We start from the raw sequence: 18,872 nt of genomic DNA, 5'->3' as shown, positions 1-18,872 counted from the left end.
AATAAACTAAAAACAGCAAGATAATCAAAACTTACTCGAGATAATGTATAGATAATTCCAGGAGTTATGAAATACTCAAGCCACAATATCTAGTATTTCATTTTCAATTTGCCTAGTAATCCAAGACCACTTATTCTTGGTGTTTTATTACTCATGGGTAGCATCAGAATAAATTCCATTCATTTCAATTGTTTTGGCAAGCGCCAAGTCATTTAGGAGGGTGCACCCAGACCTCTGGCATTAAAACAGCTGTTTGGAGCTATGCTTCTGGAAGCTGGAGCTGCAGCCCCACTGCACCTGGAGCCGTCTCTGGTTTTATCTGATTTGTGTTGAAATGCCCCATGAGATTTTATTGAAAGTCAGGGAAGCACATGAGCCAGGTCCACTACTGAAATATTCCTAAGCAGCCGCCCTATAAAGTTTATTTCAGCTTGGCTACCACTAGATCGAAACTCATTTGCACGGCAGCGTCTTAGATGTCATTTTATACTCATGGTGATTGACAATTCATTGAGTCTACAGCAGCAACAGCCTAAAAATTTACAGCTCAAGTTTTATGACAGTTCGGTTCATAAAAAAAGAATTAATATTGGGTCTAAATCAATTTTGATGATCTGTCTAATAACCAAATAGAGACTATCTATTTGGTTAATACTTACGTAGCAATTACTACATGTTCTAAATGTTTTATGGAACTAACTCGTAATTCTCATTCCTACTCCATGAGCATGGCAATGATTACCCCCTCGTCAGATGACAGAGGAGATGGGTCACAGAAAGGGTTCAGTACCCTGCCCAGGCCATGTGGCAAATAAATGGCAGAGCTGGGACTGCAAGCCAGTTAGGTGGACTTGATGTTTATACTCTTAATTCCCGTCCTCTGCTGCCTCTTGATACTTAACAATATTTTGTTTAGACAAATACTTGTTTTTAGTATGACTGGGGAAAATCTATGTAGAGTAAGATCAGAGGCTCTGAGCCCCACATCTCTCCTCTCCTCTGAAAAATGCTAAGAGCTGTGTTCCTCCAGCTTCCATGGCTCCGAGCAAGGCGAGGGGAGCAGAGCAAGAGGGAAGCCAGGCTGCCCCCTCCTACATCCCACCCAGGATGGAGCCACTTGGCACATTCTCCTCAGCCCTCACCCCTGCTGTCTTTATTTGCCAAGAAGGAATGTGGATGAAACAAAGAAATATGAGGAGATAGATGCCCAGGGCACCAGGCAGCAAGGATGCCCCTCAGCTCACAGGGAGCACCAGCCTGGTAGATGGTCACTTTGGGGGAAGGGGACCTGTTGAAAGAGTAATTACTCCAAAATTCAAAAAGCCCTACTGGCCCTCAGAAGAAAATACTGCAAGAATCTCCCCATTACAGAAATGGGAAAGCACCATCAATAAGGTCACAAACCCTCGTTTTCAACCTAGAGCTTCTTTTGAAATCAATTTAGGTTTATACGCTTCATTCAATCCATGCTAGAGTCCCAAGATTGGTTATAAATCTACCTGAGATTGTGCTCATAAAACATCTGGGACTACCTTTCCTTTCAAACAACTCATAAAGCACACTCACTTGATATTTAAGACATCTCCTTTCCAAGAGAAGTACTTCACTGCTTCCTCCGAGGTCTCCCACCTGAGCCACACTTTCCCCCATGTTCTTGAGAGTCAGGTGCCAGCCTGGCCGCCGCACAGACAGGACACCAGAGACCCAGCAGGTTGAGGAATTCACTCAAAGTGTGAAGCCAACTCAGTGGCCAGACCTAGACTAAAATCCAGGCATCACAACCCCTAGGCAACTGTCCTGTTATTATAGTATCACAAACTTACATATGGCATTTTTATTACATATGCATTATATATGCATTCTGTTTAGACAGACTGATTTTGCTATTTTTTCTCTCAAGTGCTGGACAGGCTCCATTCGATCATCTACCTCCTTACTATGAAAACCACTGGATTTTCTGGTCTTCTAAGCTGGTACCTGTGCTTAATTTTTTTGTATTTAAAATTATTGAGGTACTACAAATCTGTAGAACGTAACATGCTAAACACTGGCTTGCCTTTTGAAGAAAGTTGAAAAACAAATGTTACATAAGAGTTCAAATGGTCAGGGAGAAATAGATTTGAACATGGAAATTCCAGATCTGCCCCACTAGAGACCACACACCAGCACGTAAGTCATCACTATTGAACAGGGTCACAGGCCAGAGAAAATCACCAACATTAAATACAAGCTTTTCTTTTCTCCTCCAGGAACCAGCCCTGTTTGGGAAGAGTGGGAATTCTCACTCTAGGAGCTTTGGGGCCCTCTCTCCTAGAATACAGTAGCATTACCAAACCAGACATTAATGGATTAGCCACATGGAAATGGCTTCTCTTTGTAACTGATAGGACCAGAAATTATGAAGGTGATTTGGCAGAACCAAGGAGCACCACCCAGCCTTGAAGAGAACAGTAAGGTTTGTATCTCTGAGGCACCTCAACATCCAATCTTTCAAACTGAAAAGTGTATGCTTAAGCCAATTACTTTGGGTGCACTGCATTTTACAAATGGGATGTTAGCAATCAACAAATGGAAACCAACTGGGAACCACCAATATCCTACAGTTCTCTTCTGCATGTCTGCCCAATGTTAAAAGAAAAGAGGATAAAAAAAAAGAAGCTATATCAACCCCCACCTAAAACCAGGAGGCTATAAGTTCATTTCTTTCGAAAGCCTTAGGACCCCAGTTTTGATTTGTGTTTTAGGGGAAAAAAAGAGGGGTTCAAATTTCCAAAAGTAGTCCCTAAATACAGCACAGGGAAATTAGGCATGGAAAGATACCAATCCTGAAGCAAGCCAAAACGAAACTATACTGCATTTCCCATTAATTACCTACTCTGTATCTTTGCTTAATTTTTCCAACATTTGATAAATTTGATACCGATATTAGTCTATGTGCAATGTGTAAATCTATGACATTCCTATTTTCCGTGAAGTTAAGGCACAGGAACCTTTACCTTTCCAACATTCAGATGATTCCCCCTAAGTACTATGTTATTCCCAATACAATTCTATTTTACTTGAAGTTCTACACCTTGTGTTATACCATTAAGAGAGAAAATGGAAGGAAAGATATGCTCTTGAAATAACTGCCTAATTTGATTAAGTTTAGTAAGCACATTGCAAACTCAACCTTCTTGTGTTGCTAAGAAATACTAAAAAAAAAAAGGCAAAGTAGCAAATAAGGTAGATTTTAGGAAATCTTGAATATTCAATGCCAATTTTTGAAATACAATGTTGTCAAAAAATAAAATCGCATGATGAAGATCACTTTTGAAAAAATTCTGCAGCCCTTAGAAGGAGAAGAATCCTGAGTGACTGTCAGGTCAAGGTAGAAAACTCCAACGTACCCAACCCTCAACCACCTTCAGGACACAGCGAACAGGATAAAATGCCCAAAAGAACAAACTAGCCCTTCTCTGGAACAAAAAGCCTTCCTGGAATTAACAATTGAGAGTGATCAAAAAATCTGAAGAAAGAAAAAGCCATTGAAACAACTTTTATTAAGCTACTTTAATACATTAAATCAGAGACTATTTTCTTGTATGACCTTTGGCTCAGTCTGAACAGAAATGACCTAGTTTTGTATAACTAAATTGGGAAGCATGCACAGGCCCTGTGGGGCCCCAGCTCAGGTCTTCCGTTAGAGTTACTGCCTGAGGGTAGCTGGGTCTCTGGGGTCCAAGACCCCAGACCACTTGCTTCCCAAGCAAGCCCTCCACCTGACCACTCTGCCCAGACCCAGCTTGTCTGGGCCATTCCAGGATTAAGAGGACACTGTTAAAAGTCATCTCTGGTTTTCCCCTAACCCTGATGGTAGGACGATAACTTGGGACATTTGAGAAAAAAGTCCAAATTTCTTCCGGATCCCCTGTCTCCTCTCACGAATTGTGAACTAGGCCTATTCCCGATACACATTTTGATTGTTACCGTACCACGTCTACTGAAATTGTTTCCGTGGCCCAGTGAATGTGGTCGGATGTTTGTGTCTCAGGGATCCATCTAATACAATTTCTGGTGCAGAGGCTTGCAACAAATACGAAGGGAACAGACCAAAGCTACTGGCGTTGTATTTCACTCGCCGGAAACCTCGGCGGAAGCGACACCTAGAGGGGGAGCGGCGGTGAGGCTGCGGAAGCGCTATTCATCAATGTCCGTGACAGTTATCAGAACCAACTCTCTGGGCGAGGTGCAGACCTAGCAGGGCCGAACTCTGCTGGTCCCCAGAAACTTCTATAGACCGACGGCTGCACGGGATGCTCTCCACGTTCTGGACATTGTGAGAAACCGTACTGCTTCCAGCAGGTTTCTGCTCCTCCAAGAGGGGAGGGTGCCGAAGTCCTCAGGTGGCAGGCCTCTGACGAACGCGCTCTGGGCACCGCTTTGTCAGCTGAAAGGAGCCCCGAAGGCTCGCGCAGAGCTTGCCCCCAAACTCGAGGCGATACACGCTCCCAAAGCGGAGCGCTCTGCCTGGGTCGTCTAGGTCTCCACAAAACTTGGAATAGGTTTTGTTGTTGTTTGTTTTTTGCTGGCGCAAAGAAGAACGGATTTCACCCACATTACAAGCTCTTAAGACCAAGTCTCTTGCCTGAACATCCCCAGCCAAAACAAACTGCTCACTAGTGACTCCCCAGTATGTAATACTGGCCGCTCGCTTGGAACAGCGGGCCGAAGGAGAGCGGCGGGCTGCCCGAGCCGTGTAGGATCCCAGGTCCTTCCCCTGCCTCTGCCTCAGAGCCCAAATGCTAAGCCCTGAACGCGGCGGCCCCCGGGGTAGTGAGGGCCAGCTGGGCTCGCGGGTCCTTCCGGCTACAGGGAGCAGACGCAAGTTTCCCTGCAAACCTGAAGGGAGAAGGTAATGAGGACGCCCGCCCCGTGCCCCATCCCGGGCCAAGGGCACGGGTCCGAGCCCAGGTGCTGCCGCGCGTCCGGCTTAACGAGGCCGCTCGGCGTCCGGAGCCCGAGGTAACTGCAGGTTGTTGGAACCCGGCGCCTGCTGCAGGCTCGGCCCGAGTGGTTCTGCGCGGCGCACCGCCCGCCACCCTAGTCACTCCGGTCCCCACTGCAGAACCGGGCCACATGCCTGGGCGCCCCAGCCTTTACCCTGAGTCCTGGCCCTGGCGTCGGTAGCCCTGCCCAGCCTGGGTTCCGGGGTCCCGTGCCCGCCTCCCGGCAGGCGGGCAAACTTGGCTCGCCCGGTGCGGCGGTGAGGACGAGCGAGCGCCCGGCTGGGCCCTGCAGCGAGACGCGGGGCCGCGGGCGCCCGGACCCCAGCAGGACGCAGCGGGACTGGTTGGCGGCGGCAGCTTGGCGTCCGCCCCGGGCGCGCACCGAAGCTGCGCTCGCGTACCTGAGGCGGCCGGAGCCGAGGTGAAGACCAGGTGGCCGGACTTGGCACGCTGGAGGGAGCGCCCCGTGGTGGCGGCGGCGACCCGGCCCCGCGTCCTTCGGTCGGTCTCTCCGGCTGTTGGCGGGTCCTGGGCGAGCTGAAGGCTGTCGCGGCTCCAGCTCTCTGAGCCGCCGCTGCCCCGCTGCTGTAGCACCGCCGCCGCGGCTGCCCTATTTCTGCCGCCGGGACCGGAGCCCGTGACGTCACCCACCCGGCCCCGCCTACCCAATCGCCGCCACCTGTGCGCGCCGCCCGCCCGCCGCTCAGACCCGCACGGGGCCCGCGGCAGGTGCTCGGAGCAGCTGGGCGCGCACGCGGGGCGGGAGGACTCCCTGCGCTTCAGGGCAATCTCTGCAGCCGCCGCGGGGAGGGGGTGAGCTCTCGCCCCAGGCTCGTGTGGAGCCCGGCAGGCGACAAGCCCTCCCACCACACAAAATACCCCTCCTCCCGGCTTCTCCCGGGAGGGGTTCCCCAAGGCTGTGCTTTCAAGATGCGCTGCTGGTCTTAATCAGGGGTCAGAGCTTGTGCAGCCCAGGCGAGCAAGTACCCCGCATCAAGAGAGCTGTCCCTGGGGGTGAAGTCAAGTGACACTCCCCCTCGCTGAGAGCCAACAATCTGAGAAAAAACGAAGTTTTCATTTCTCTCTTCTGAATCTGCCCTCTCTCACTGCAGAATCCTATAAAATCCTGGGCATGCAGGGTGACATTTGCCTAGCCTGGCCAAGCTGTGACGAGAGTGTCCCTTTTCCTTTAGAACCAGACAGGAAGCAAGGACCTATCTCCAGACCTGAGGCTCCCAAACCTTTCTAGATCCCTCTTCAGAAGAATATCCACAACTCTTGGAGACAACAGCCCAGTGATCATTTTGTTTTTATTAATTGACCTAAAGATCAGTCTAGGTGCCCAAATAAACTGGAAACAACTTTGTAACAAATAGGGCCACCCCCTCCCCCAAATGGTTATATTGTGGCTCCAATTCGGCATCAAATTTAGGAGGGAGACTCTAGCCAGTCCAAGCTGGTAGTAACTGATGGGCAGGAAACTTTCAGGGGGAAAGTCTCCTGCTCTAGCTGTGTGAGCACCAGGTGACTTTCTGGCTTAGGGGAACAGTGTCTTGTCAATGCCCCTGTGATCTTTTCTGGCCTGGAGGAGGGGCAGAGGGCCATTTCTGAGATTACGGTTAGTTAAATATGAGGAGAACGGGAAGAATAATAAAAGCTGACACGGAGGAAGAGGTGTTATATTTATTCTTTCCTCCAGCGGATAAAATACTGGGTCCTCCTATCTACTAGCCACTGTACTAGGTGCTGGAGAGACAGCAGTGGATGGGCCACCATGGTCCCAGCCCTCACACAGGTTTTATTCTGGGATCCAGCACTCCCTCTACTGCTGCACAGCTTGTAACCCAAAGCCAGTCATATCTCTGCTATTGGTATGTTTCCAGGTCTGTAAAATAAGGACTTGTAAGAAACCTGGGTGACTTCCAGGTCTCGGTCTGCTGTGACTTTCCCCCATAGATACCATGATTTGTGCTCAGAAGGATAAAGTCTACTCCACTGTCAGTGCCCCTGGCCTTGGCAGGCATGATACTCTCTCAGAATTGACCATGAATCTTTGCCAAGGCCACCCATGACTGAACCTCCAAGGCTGGCTTGAGGCCAGATTCTCTGAGCTGGGTCAGGAAAGGAGTGGCACTTTCTGTCTTGGGGAAAAAGAAAGACAGGGCAGGGAGTTTTGGAAACATGCTGAGCCTCCCCCTGAAATTTAATTTTAAGTTGGTGGTCAAGATGGAGCCCCAGAGCCCAGGGGCTGGCTTCAGCTTCCTGCCCAGACTGTCAGGTGTTTGGAAAAGCCGGTTTCTGTTCTCAGCCTTGAGCACAAACTCCCTGACTCAGTCTAGTGGTCCTATTACATAACCAAGGCCGGCCTTGGGCGGGGGGAGGGGGGTTTAATAACTCAGGGTCATATGTAAATCAGGGTCTGTAGATCAACCAAGATTAGAAATAGCTCCATTAAATGCAAAGAACAGACACTGGACTTCCACAAACTTCCTCTGCTTCCCAAAGAAGAGGGGCATGTAGCTGCTGCAAATCAGATGTACGGAATATCCCTTAGAGATAATGCTAACATCTGAAGTGAGCTATTGTGACTAGTGTGCATAAAATAAGACTGGAATTAAAAGTCACCTTGGAATAAAGAGGTGAAGTGTGAATGACGAAATAAAACAAGCCTTCAGGGAAGCAGCATCAGATGGCAGCAGACCTTGACACCTCTTTGAATTGCTCTGTGCTTTCACCTCTCAGGGCAATTCTTGGTTTAATAATACTCCCCAACTTGGAAAATAGGCTAGATTTTACACAGAGAATTTCAGAATTTGCCTGAAACCCTGTTTCAGAACTTGCAAGCATACTGATGATTCTCTATAGACAACTATAATGCTTAGGAAAAAAAGATTTGGCTAAGTTTTGAAATCATACAATTCAGTCAGCTTGAAGGAACAAGTTAAAAGGCAACATAAATTCTGATTACTGCCCCTAACCCCCACTCTAAGTTATTGATGAGTGATTTATGCAGGCAGACTCAGAGATACACAAAAGAAAGTTATCAGTGTGTTTTTTTAAATAAGATCAAGAAGTTTAAAAATCCCCAATATATATTGGGGATTTTACTTTACCAGTTTTAAAACTTTCTGCTATTTTTAAACTTACCAAAAACACAACCATATAACCCAAAACTGCTGCCAAATAATGTGTCTTCTATAGGTCATTTCAGATTGCAGCTGCATATCAATATACCCAGAGATGACACATAGCTGTGGGGGTCAGAAGGAAGTGGGGGACCTTCTCCAGATTCTACTGGAAGTTACCCTGTCACTAGCGATGGGTCAGGTGCACCCTGGGCTGATCAGATAGTGCCCAGAAATACCAGTTAGAAGCCAGACTGGGAGGTCCTGTGAGAAGGTGGGAATAGGCAGGGAACTGTCTTCCTGTGTCTTGCATAATTTAATGTTCTGCTGCCTGTCCAAAAATGTCTTAGTAAATCTTCAAACCAAACCATGCAGTTGATTAAAGAAGCAGTCTGGATCTTAGGAGAGCCTTGGACTTGGAGAGGCATAAGGACTTGCTCCCTCTCCTGCCTCTGCCCCTCTCTGTCTGTGTGGATCTGATTGAGTCCCCCCTTTTCTAGGCTTGTTCCCTATCTATCAAAAGCAGGCTGGGAGTGGGTGGAGTGGGAGATGGTCATATTCAATGAACTTCTGGGGCCATTTTCAATTCTACAAGTTGGTGCCTTTATTTTGCTGGAAGTTAGGACTACTCTGATGTAGAGCTGAGATGTTAAAGGTTTCCCTTAAGTCTAATGTTAATGCTGATGTCTTAAGTGATGATTCACTGTCAGCTAGAAATTAAGCCCATGGAGGTGACAAATTCAAAATTCCAGACCTAAAATCATACTCAGAAATCATTGCTTTAAACTCTGATTTAGGGAGAAAAGTAGCCAGCATGGAGATAAGGTATTCATTCTAGAGGTAACGGATTGAGGAAATTTTTCAAGGCCATGAAGAAGTGGTGTAGAGTAATTTTAATTAAGACGGTGGGATGGATGAGAAGATGCAGCAATGAAAAGGGAATTGTGAATGGGGAGAGCAGAGGGAGGTGAACAACAAAACCCTTTACCACGGTATTGTTTCAGAGACAAAAGTCCCATCTAACTCCCAGGGCTGAGATTGATGGCACAAAGGGCCGCAGAAAGGCACAGATAACAAGAGGAAATGAAGCTGAGCTATTCTCAGAATTCCATGTGCACAGGGAGAATCTGGGATGAGAAGGCCCGGCCTCCAAGCCACAAAGCATCACTCGTACTAGGAAGGGGGAGCCAGATGAAAGAGGGAGCACAGTAGGAGGAGAACCAAGGGAGGAGCCAACCTTCTTTATTCAAAAGGAGTGTTTTTGTCACGACCCTGTTTTTCACGCATTAGTATAGAGAGATAAACAGCATGACAATCTGAAACAGAGATCATTCGAAAAAATGAGCTCCTACTTTACAGAGATTCCATTCTTGAGAATATCTGTGCCATTCAAATGAATATGCAGTATTCTGGCAGGCCCTCTTAAGTGTTATGGACAGAACTACACAAGATGAGGATGTGTAAGATGGTGCTGGACTTGGTTTATATACCACCCAAATCTGAGCAACCATGCTGACCTCTCCACCCCCTTCCCCACCAGGGCTCTGGCTGCTTGCCTTGCCTCCTGGCCAGAGGAAACCCATCAACTGTTCCATGCTACTTGCACAGTCTTAGTGCCAGACCCCTCTGCTGTTACTATCAGTAGCTCAGATCACTAGTCCCATGTGTGGTACCAACTGACAAGGAGACACTGGCCTCCATGCCTATGCACTGGTCAGACCAGACCCCTGAGGCTCTGGCTTCCCCAAAGGCTGCCTGGAGGGGCTCCTCCCTACATCACAGAGGTTGGTCTGGGAGAGTTCCTGCCTGAGGGGTGGACTTGACCAGTGATGGGGTCCAAGAGGGAGCCAGCAGATCAATTCTCTCTTCCTTCCCTGGATGGTCTGGACAGAGATGCAGAGCTCCCTGGCTCCCGTCTCAGGACATCCCTGCGGACCAAGCCCTCAGCTACACTGATTACAAAGCTCAAGCCCGTTCAGCACTTGTTCTTTCTTCTTCCTTGTTCCGGCTTCCCTGGGACAGTACTCCTTCTCGATAGTGTTAGTACATAAACTTTCACCTCAGGTTGTTTTGTAGACAATCCAGACTAATAGCAGGAGTAACTGGAAGTCAAAGCGGTGACTGTTTTTAAGAGGGCAGCTGACAAAGTTCTCTCTGAGGAGGTGCTTAGAGCACAGACATGAATAAATGAGGGGACAAGATCTGAGAAGATCTAGTAGGGAGAGTGTTCAGGCTGAAGGCACAACAGGCATAAAAAAATGTGATGTAGGAACTGGCCTGATGTGATTCAGGCCAACAGAGCAGTGGGATCCGGGTGGAGCTGTTGAAGTCAGAGTGCCAGGCAAGGGCCAGACCACATCGGGCCCGAGGGGCTGTGGTGAGTCAGGACCTGAGATCTGATCTTAGATGTAATGGGAGCCATGAGAATGACATGATCTACTATATGTCTTTAATAGATCACTCTGGATGCTGTAAGGGGAATAGATGGGTGGAGGGGATAGTGGCTGGTGGGAAGAGTGAAAGCAGGGAAGACAGCTGTTCAGCTGTTGAGAGGTACCTTGTTATGTCTAGTTTGTTATCATTATCACTGCATCACACCTGCATTGAACTGGTTCACTGACTGCTGACTAGACACTGGGCACTAGGCCTAACCCTTCACACGTACTGTTTCACCTCATCCTCACAGCAATGCTGTTAGGTCCTCATTTTATAAATTAAGCCCAGGGAAGTTACACAGCTGACCTAAGGCAGTTCGTCTGGCAAATGGCAGAGCTAGGATGTGACTCGGAGCCAGCCCTCACAGTCACTGTGCAATTCTGCATCAGCTGCACACAGTGGAATTGTGTGTAGCAGCCAATACAGATCTCAGAATTCACCTTCTACAAATTGGTGCCTGGAGAACCTTTTGTTCTGAACCTACTGGTGTATTTACTTAATTGTCCTCATCACGAACCCTTGTCATAGCAGAACCAAACACGGCGTCTCTCCCTCTTCTTCTCTGCCTATGCTATGTCCGTTCTGTTCAGCACAGCCTAAGCAGACCATGGAGCTTCCATTCTTCTTGCTGGGAACTGGCTAAGGGGTGAGCGGGGGATTCAGGTTTGGGCAAGAAGAGGTGAGAAGAAGTCAGCTGGGAAGATGAGATGCACAGGAGGAGATGGTGCTTCTTTTCTCTCTTGATACCCCCATCAACTTCAGGGGATCCCTAGACTCATGATCACCATCACATGACCCCAAGAGCAGCTGAGCTGACCCAAGAATGACAGAAGAACAGGGAAAGGAACCTAGGACCTTCATGACCTGCTGAAATGAGCTGCTGAAATAAACAACTCTGAAGCTGCCCTACCTTGGGATTTCCAGTTTCCTCGTGACTTCAATCAATCAACTTGGGGTTTTCTGTTATGCAGAGTGAAAAACATACCAAATGAGAAAGAAGCTAAATGTAAATAAAAACCTGATGCATTATTTGACTGGCTTTAGACACTCACCATGGGAGGCACGTGTCTATTAATATTGTCACCATCCTTCTTTATTTGTCCTAGAACCCCAGGCTAGTCGAAGGCTGAAATATCTGGATACCAGTCCAGTGCTCAGACATAGGGGAATTTTCAGTTATGGAGTACATGTCATTAACCAGGACCCTCATTTCCTAAATGCCCTAGAGAAGTGCCAGTGGGAGCCTAACAGCTGGTGTGTACAGGATGCTTTAAAGCTGACAAATGCATGCACACCCACGGCACAGCCTAGCCGTGTGTGACTTGCAAACGCCTTTCACTACAATCCTCTTCAAAAATTTTAAACTGGTTATTTTGTGGTATGTGACAAAGAAGTGATGTGAACTTTCAAACAAATCACTTAAGAGTATCATTTAAATACTATATTCTACAGTTTGTTTTAATGCATTCATTAATAATATTCATAATATAGAGTCACTACAGATTTCTACTTCGCATCATTTAACAGCAAATGCATGTTTCCCTTTCTTTAAATTATATGAGAAAGCATAATTTCCTAAATTATACTAAATAAATATACTAAAATATAGTGTCAAATCTGGTTTGGGGACTGGACGTATACTACAAATATTTTGGGATTTAACTCCATGACACAGCACCAGTACAAGCAAAAACTGTTTTCCAAGAATTCATGTCTGAAATTATGGGATTTTATGCTAAAAACGCCACTGACTTATTTTTATAATTTCTATGTTTTGTTTATAAACGACAGGAGGGGACAGATTTCAGGCCGCTATTTGCAAGCACTCTGCAAATAACACATTGTGGGTATGGATAGACCCTTTATTCTCAATAAATGAAAAGCCAAATTGGATATAATTGTCACTCTATTTTCTCTTCTTAACAGTTTTTGAAGTACCAGAGACATCTTGATGTTCTATATAAGGATTTTGTTATCAGATGAATGCAATCTACAGATTGGGGAAGGTAATTTTGAAGTAGGATTATAGTCTTACCATTTTTTGCTCTTAATTATCTTGTATTTCATCATCGGGTTCCTTATGTTTCTAGTCTTTAAACACGATCTATTATGGGAACAAATCAAACATATTTCACCAAGAAGAAAAGCAATTTAAAATGTAATGATCTCGACCATCCCAGCAGTCAGTGCTGTTCAGCCAAGAGAGAAACTGAATGATGGAATCCTGAGTGTCCTCATCTGACCTCTCCCTAACAAACGTGTGTGCTCACTTGTCGCACACAGGCTTGCAGTGTTTTATTATACATGGAAAAAATTAAATAATGTAGCACTTGTTGGTTTTTTAATTAAACCGTTTATTTTAAGATAATTGGAGATTCACCTACAGGTGTAAGAAATAACATACGGCGATCACGTATATCCTTTACCTGGTTTCCTCCAACCATAACACCTTGCAAAACTATCGTACAATATCACAACCAGAATATTGACATTGACGCAGTCAAGATACAGAAACTTTCTACCACCAGGAGGATCCCTCACGTGGCTCTTGATCAACAACCTAAATATAATAGCTAAAACCACAAAGTGTAAGAAGAAAACATAGGGGTAAATTTTCATATCTTTGGATTTGGCAATGGATTCTTAGATATGATGTCAAAAGCATGAGTAACAAAAGAAAAAAATCCAGATAAGATTAGAAAAAAACAGATTAGATTTTACCTAAAGTAAAAACTTTTGTGCATCAAAGAACATTATCAAGAAAGTGAAAAGATAATCTGCAGAATGGAAAAAATATTTTTAAATCATATAATCTGATAAGAGACTAATATTCAAAATGTATAAACAACACTTACAACTCAATAGAAAGACAAACATCCCAATTAAAAATTCACAAAGAACTTGAATAGACATTTCTCTAGAGAAGATATATAATAAGCCAAAAAGCATATGAAAAGATGCTCAACTATCTTAGCCATTAAAGAAATGCAAATCAAAATCAAAATTAGATACTACTTTGTGCCCACTAACATGCCTATAATGATTTTTTTTTTAAGGAAAACAACAAGTATTGGTAAGGACATGGATAACTGGAAACCTTGTACATTGTTGGTGGAAATGTAAAGTGGTTCAGTTGCTACGGAAAACAGTATAGCAGTTCCTCAAAAAATTAAACATAGAATGACTACATGACCTAGCAATTCTGCTTCTAAGTATATACCCAAAATAACTGTAAACTAGCTCTCAAACAAAGACTTGTACATGAATGTTCAAAGCAGCACTACTGACAACAGCAAAAACTTATAAACAACCCTATTAACAGATAAATGGATAAACAACTTGTGGAAAGTGCATGCAATGGAATATTATTCAGTGATAAAAAGGAATGAAGTACTGATACATGCTACAATATGGATGAACCTCAAAGACAATGTGTTAAGGCAAAGAAGCCAGACACAAAATGTCACATGTTGTCTGATTCTATTTACATGAAATATTCAGAATAAGTAAATCCATAAAGCAAATTGGTGGTTGGAGGGAAGAGTGAGAAGTAATTACTTAATGGGTATGGGGTTTTATTTTGGAATGATGAAAATGTTTTGGAACTAGATGGAGGTGGTGGTTGCAGAACATTACAAATGTACTAAATGCCACTGATTGGTTTCATTCTCAAATGGTTAATTTTATGTTATATGAATTTTATCTCAATAACAATGAAATAAAATAATTAGTCACATTTTGAAGGTCTATTTCTGGATTCTCTAGTCTGTTCTATTGATCTATGTGTCTGTTTCTCTACTAATATTACACAGTCTTGATTACTGTAGCTATATGTCTTAAAATTGGGAAGTGTTTCCTCACATTCTGTTCTTTTTTCAAAATTGTTTTAGCTGTTCTCAGTCCTTTATCTTTCCACATAACTTTGATAATGATTTTGTATATACTTTCAATTTGGCCCAGGATATGGTCTTTGTATATGTTCTGTACATACTTGAAAACAATGTGTATTCTGCTGTTGTTGGGTAGAGTTTCCTCTAAATGTTGATTAGATCATGTTGGTTAATGATGTTGAGTTTTCTGTCTTGCTGATTTTCTGTTTACTTGTTCTATCAATTATTCAGAGGGGGCTGTTTACATCTCCAGCTATAATTGTGTCTGTTTTTTCTTTCAGTGTCCTTAGTTTCTACTTTACATATTTTGCAGCTCTGTTGTTTGATGCGTACACATTTAGGATTGTTTTCTCTTCTTGGTGGACTGGCCCTTTTATCATCATATGATGTCTCTCTGTCTCAGACATTTTCTTTGCTCTGAAGTCTACATTATCTGCTATTAATATAGCCACTCTGACTTCCTTTTGACTGATGTATGCATCCTTTTACATTCAACTTTCCTTTATGTTTCCTATATTTGAAGTGAGTTTCTTCTAAATGGCATGTTTTTTATTCCACTCTGAAAATCTATTTTTAATTGTTGTATTTAGACCATTTACACTTAGTTGACATATTAATGCTTGAGGCTATCACTTTAATTTTTGCTGCCTGTCTGTTCTCTTGGTTTTCCATTTCTGTTTTCTTTTTCCTGCCTCTTTATGAGTTACTCACACATATTTTAGAATTCCACTTTGACTTATCTGTAGCATTTTTTGGTGTGTCTCTTCATACATAGAGATTTTTAGGGGCTGCTCTAAGTATTATATCATCTCTATATAACATTGTATTCTACTGGCTTCATAATCTTACTACTTCAAGTATAGAAACATTACCTTCCTTTACATCCCATTACCCATCCATTTATATTGTCTTAAATCTTTTCTCCATACACTTTTAGAACCATATCAGACAGTGTTACAATTTTGCTTCAAACATCAAACATAATTTAGAAAACTCAAGAGGAGAAGAAAAATTGTTGTATTCAGCCGCATTTTTGTTCATACCACATTCTTCCTTTCTGATGTTCTAAGATGCCTTTTTGTTATTTTCTTTCTTTTTTGAAAATTTACTTCAGATATTCTTTTAGAGCAGTTTTTCTGGAGACAAATTCTCTTAGCTTTCCTTTTCACAAGAATACCTTGGTTATTCTTTCATTCCTTAAAGATATTTTCTCTAGATATAATATTTGAGGATGACAGGTATTTTCCCTATTAGTTCGAAAATGTTGTGCCACTTCTTTCTGACCTCTATAATCTCTGATGGAAAAGCCCTGTAATTCAAATTGTTTTTGCCATATAGATAAAGTGTAATTTCTCTCTTGCTGCTGCTTTCAAGATTTTTGATTTGTATTTAGTTTTCAGAAGTTTGGCTACGATGTGTCTTGGTGTGGATTTATCTGGGTTTACCCTACTTGTAGTTGCTAACCTCCTTGAATCTATAAATTAGGTCTTTTACCTGATTTGGCTTTACACCATCATTTCTTTGAGCATTTCTTCAGTCCTGCTCTCTTTCTCCTCTCCTTCCAGGACTCTTGTAACAAAAATGTTAGAGCTGTTGTCATAGTCCCATAGGCTCCTGATACTCTGCTAATTTCAGCCTATTTTTCTCTATGTTGTTCACATTGGGAAATCTACTGTTCTATCAAGTTACACAAATTATTTCTTCTATCCCCTCCATTCTGCTATTGAGTCCATCCATTAAATTTGTTTCAGTTACTGTACTTATCAGCTTTAAAATTTTCTTTACATCTTCTATTTCTTTGTTGAGGATTTCTATCTTTTCGTCTCAAGTGTGTTCATAATTTCTTACTAAAGTATTGTGAAGATGCCTGCTTTAAAATCTTATCAGATAATTCTAACATCTCATTCATCTCAGTGAAGCATTTATAATTTGTTTTCATAGTTTGAGATCTTCCTGTCTCTTTGTATGATGAAAGATTTGTTAATGAATCCTGGACATTTTAGATATTATGTTTGAAGACTCTGGATCTTATTTGTTTATTTGTTTTCAGACTTATTGAGGTATAACTGACAAATAAAATACTATATTTTTAAACCATACAATGTGATGATTTGACATACGATTACCACAATCTAGCTAATTAACACACTTAGATCTTATTGAAATCTGTTTTAGCCAGATTCCTTTGACATTGCTGCTACAGAGGGAGGAGAGGTGCCATCCTGTTACTGCCAAGTGGCAGCAGAAGTCCAGGTTCTCTACTCAGCTCCCTAGGGGGATGGGGACTCCTTGTTGCGGCTACGCAGGGGTGGCAGTTCTATCTTCCTACAAAGCTTTCACTGACACCTCCTTGGGGGAGAAGGAAAGGAGTGCCTCATTACTACTCACCAAATGGCCTCCACTGACACCATGGGGTTGTGGGAAATGGAGGGAGAGTGGCCTTGCTACCAAGAGGGGTAGTGGTGAGAGTTGTGACTCTATTGGGCCTCTCCTGGCACCACCTCAGCAAGAAAAGGGAGGGGCTCCTTGTTCCTGTTGGTAAGGGTGGAAGCCCAGGTTCCTTACTTGACTGTCTCTAACACCATTTTGGTAAGGACTCTGAGGAACCTCACTACAGTCTAGCAAGGGTGGAAATCTAGGCTTCCCTCTTGGCCTTTATTGATGTGTGTATGGATGGAGCAATTGTTTTTTCCTGTGGAGTGTGCCTAGAGTAGATTGGTTATTGTCTAAAAGTGCTCTGTCTTGCTAGGCTGACCCTTTCCTGGTCTGTCGGCTAGAGAATGCAGGCTTTTGTTGGGGTTCTTTTGTCTGTACTTGGTGACATTTCCAGGTTGCTGGCTTCTTACCGCCAAGTCTGGCACATATAAGGCAAAAAGTAAACCCAGGCGACTCACCACTGTGACATTCCTTGGATCCTGAAGTCCTTACTAGGTCTACCTTTTCTCTTCACCTTTCAGAGTCTTACTATGTTTATAATGTCTAGGGTTTCTAGTTGAACTTAGTGGGACGAATAGGGGGAAATCCGTCTGCTCCATTTCCCTAAAGTAGAAGTCCACTCATTGATTTCTGCAAGTAGCAATACAAATCCTCTGGAACACCACCAGCTGGGAGGGCCTGACACAGATGACATCGGCTGAGATGTGTGATATGTCAGACACGCTACTGAGGAAAGAACTGTACACAGGGGTCCTCATACCCTGTTCCGCTACCTTTCTTTGGCTGATCCTTTCCAGAGAGCAGCTCATATTCCACAGCAAGCAGCCTGAAAACAGACTTCCCCTAGGAGATGGAGAGCACTGCCTTTTTTACCAAAAGGTTAGTTTTATATGTTAAAAAAAATATATAATACATTTAAAAACAAAAGACTCCAGACATTAGAACATCTTATTGATTGCACCATCATCGGTGAAGGGAAAAGGCATAAGTGGTTCTTCTACTGGTGCTTTACTGATCTCTTGTCTATTTTACTCTTTTTAAAAAAATCATTAGAAGGAGACCATAAACATCATACTGCCATCCCATCTGTTCTTTACATCTAAGTTGGAGTGGAAAGCAGTCATCTGATATTTTATATTTAAAAGCAGTTAGAAAGTGAGGATTCATTGGTTTCAGGAGGCTTCAATAATGAGTCATATACATGATGTACTCTGAGGATCAGAGTTCCCCAACGGAGTGAGCGACTAAAATTCAATAGGACTCCTATGGTCAGAGAAGACAAGATAGCCTCCAGAGAGCACAATGTATATATGCTTAGTAATGGTGGTCCTGATGTGAAGTAAGCCAACTGCTCCTACAATTAGTCTGAAAAGACTGAAAGACAAATGCCTGTTGTTTGTATATGGGGAAGCATGTGGACCTGGAACACTACCAGCTCCTTGAAAGTCCCCTGGCTCCTCCTTCCTGAGTTTGCAGAAACAAAGAGTGAAAATAGTCCTACTCCTCTTCCCTTCTGAATTCCAGGCTCCTGTATCAAGCACCCTGAGCACATCCACTTGAAGTCATCTCAAACTTAATGGGCTCAAATTTGATTCTTGACTTTTCTTACTCGAAAGCTGCTCCACTCAATCTTCCTTAGATCCAATAACGGAGGCTCCATTCTTTCAGATCCTTTCAGCTCAGTCCAAAACCCTGGAGTCATCCTTGGCTTGTCTTCTTTCTACCACATCGTAATCCAATCTATCAGCAAATCTTTTTAGCTTCACATTCTCAACAGATCCAAAACCAGACGGTGTCACTGCCTTTACAGCCACCCTAGCAGGGCACAGGCCACCACCAACTCCCAGCTGCCTCATGAGCTCCTGCTCTCCCTCCCCGCAACCCAGCAGAGCTTCCTCTTAAATACCAGTTGGACCATGTCACTCCTCTTCTTAACCCCCTCCTCCAATGACCTCTCATTTCACTCCAACGAAAACCCCAAGTCCTCATCAGAACCG

At 43.8% G+C, this 18,872-nt stretch overlaps 1 protein-coding gene across 4 annotated transcripts in view; it reads right to left on the bottom strand.

Moving 5' to 3' along the window:
* Positions 1 to 18,872, bottom strand: part of FSTL4 (follistatin like 4) — a 471,313-nt gene that overhangs the window by 376,071 nt on the left and 76,370 nt on the right. The window contains exon 1 of one of the 4 annotated variants that reach the window (XM_072957372.1): positions 5,390 to 5,629. The exons of the other annotated variants lie outside the window; for them this stretch is intronic. The gene's annotated coding sequence lies outside the window, so the exon portion shown is untranslated. Of the gene's footprint in view, positions 1 to 5,389; positions 5,630 to 18,872 lie in introns of those variants that run through there. 4 annotated transcript variants of the gene reach the window in all.

The sequence above is a fragment of the Vicugna pacos genome, chromosome 3, assembly GCF_048564905.1.
Source record: "Vicugna pacos chromosome 3, VicPac4, whole genome shotgun sequence".
NCBI lineage: Eukaryota > Metazoa > Chordata > Mammalia > Artiodactyla > Camelidae > Vicugna > Vicugna pacos.
Note: the sequence above shows the minus strand (reverse complement) of the source record. Positions and strands in the feature narration are given on the sequence as shown.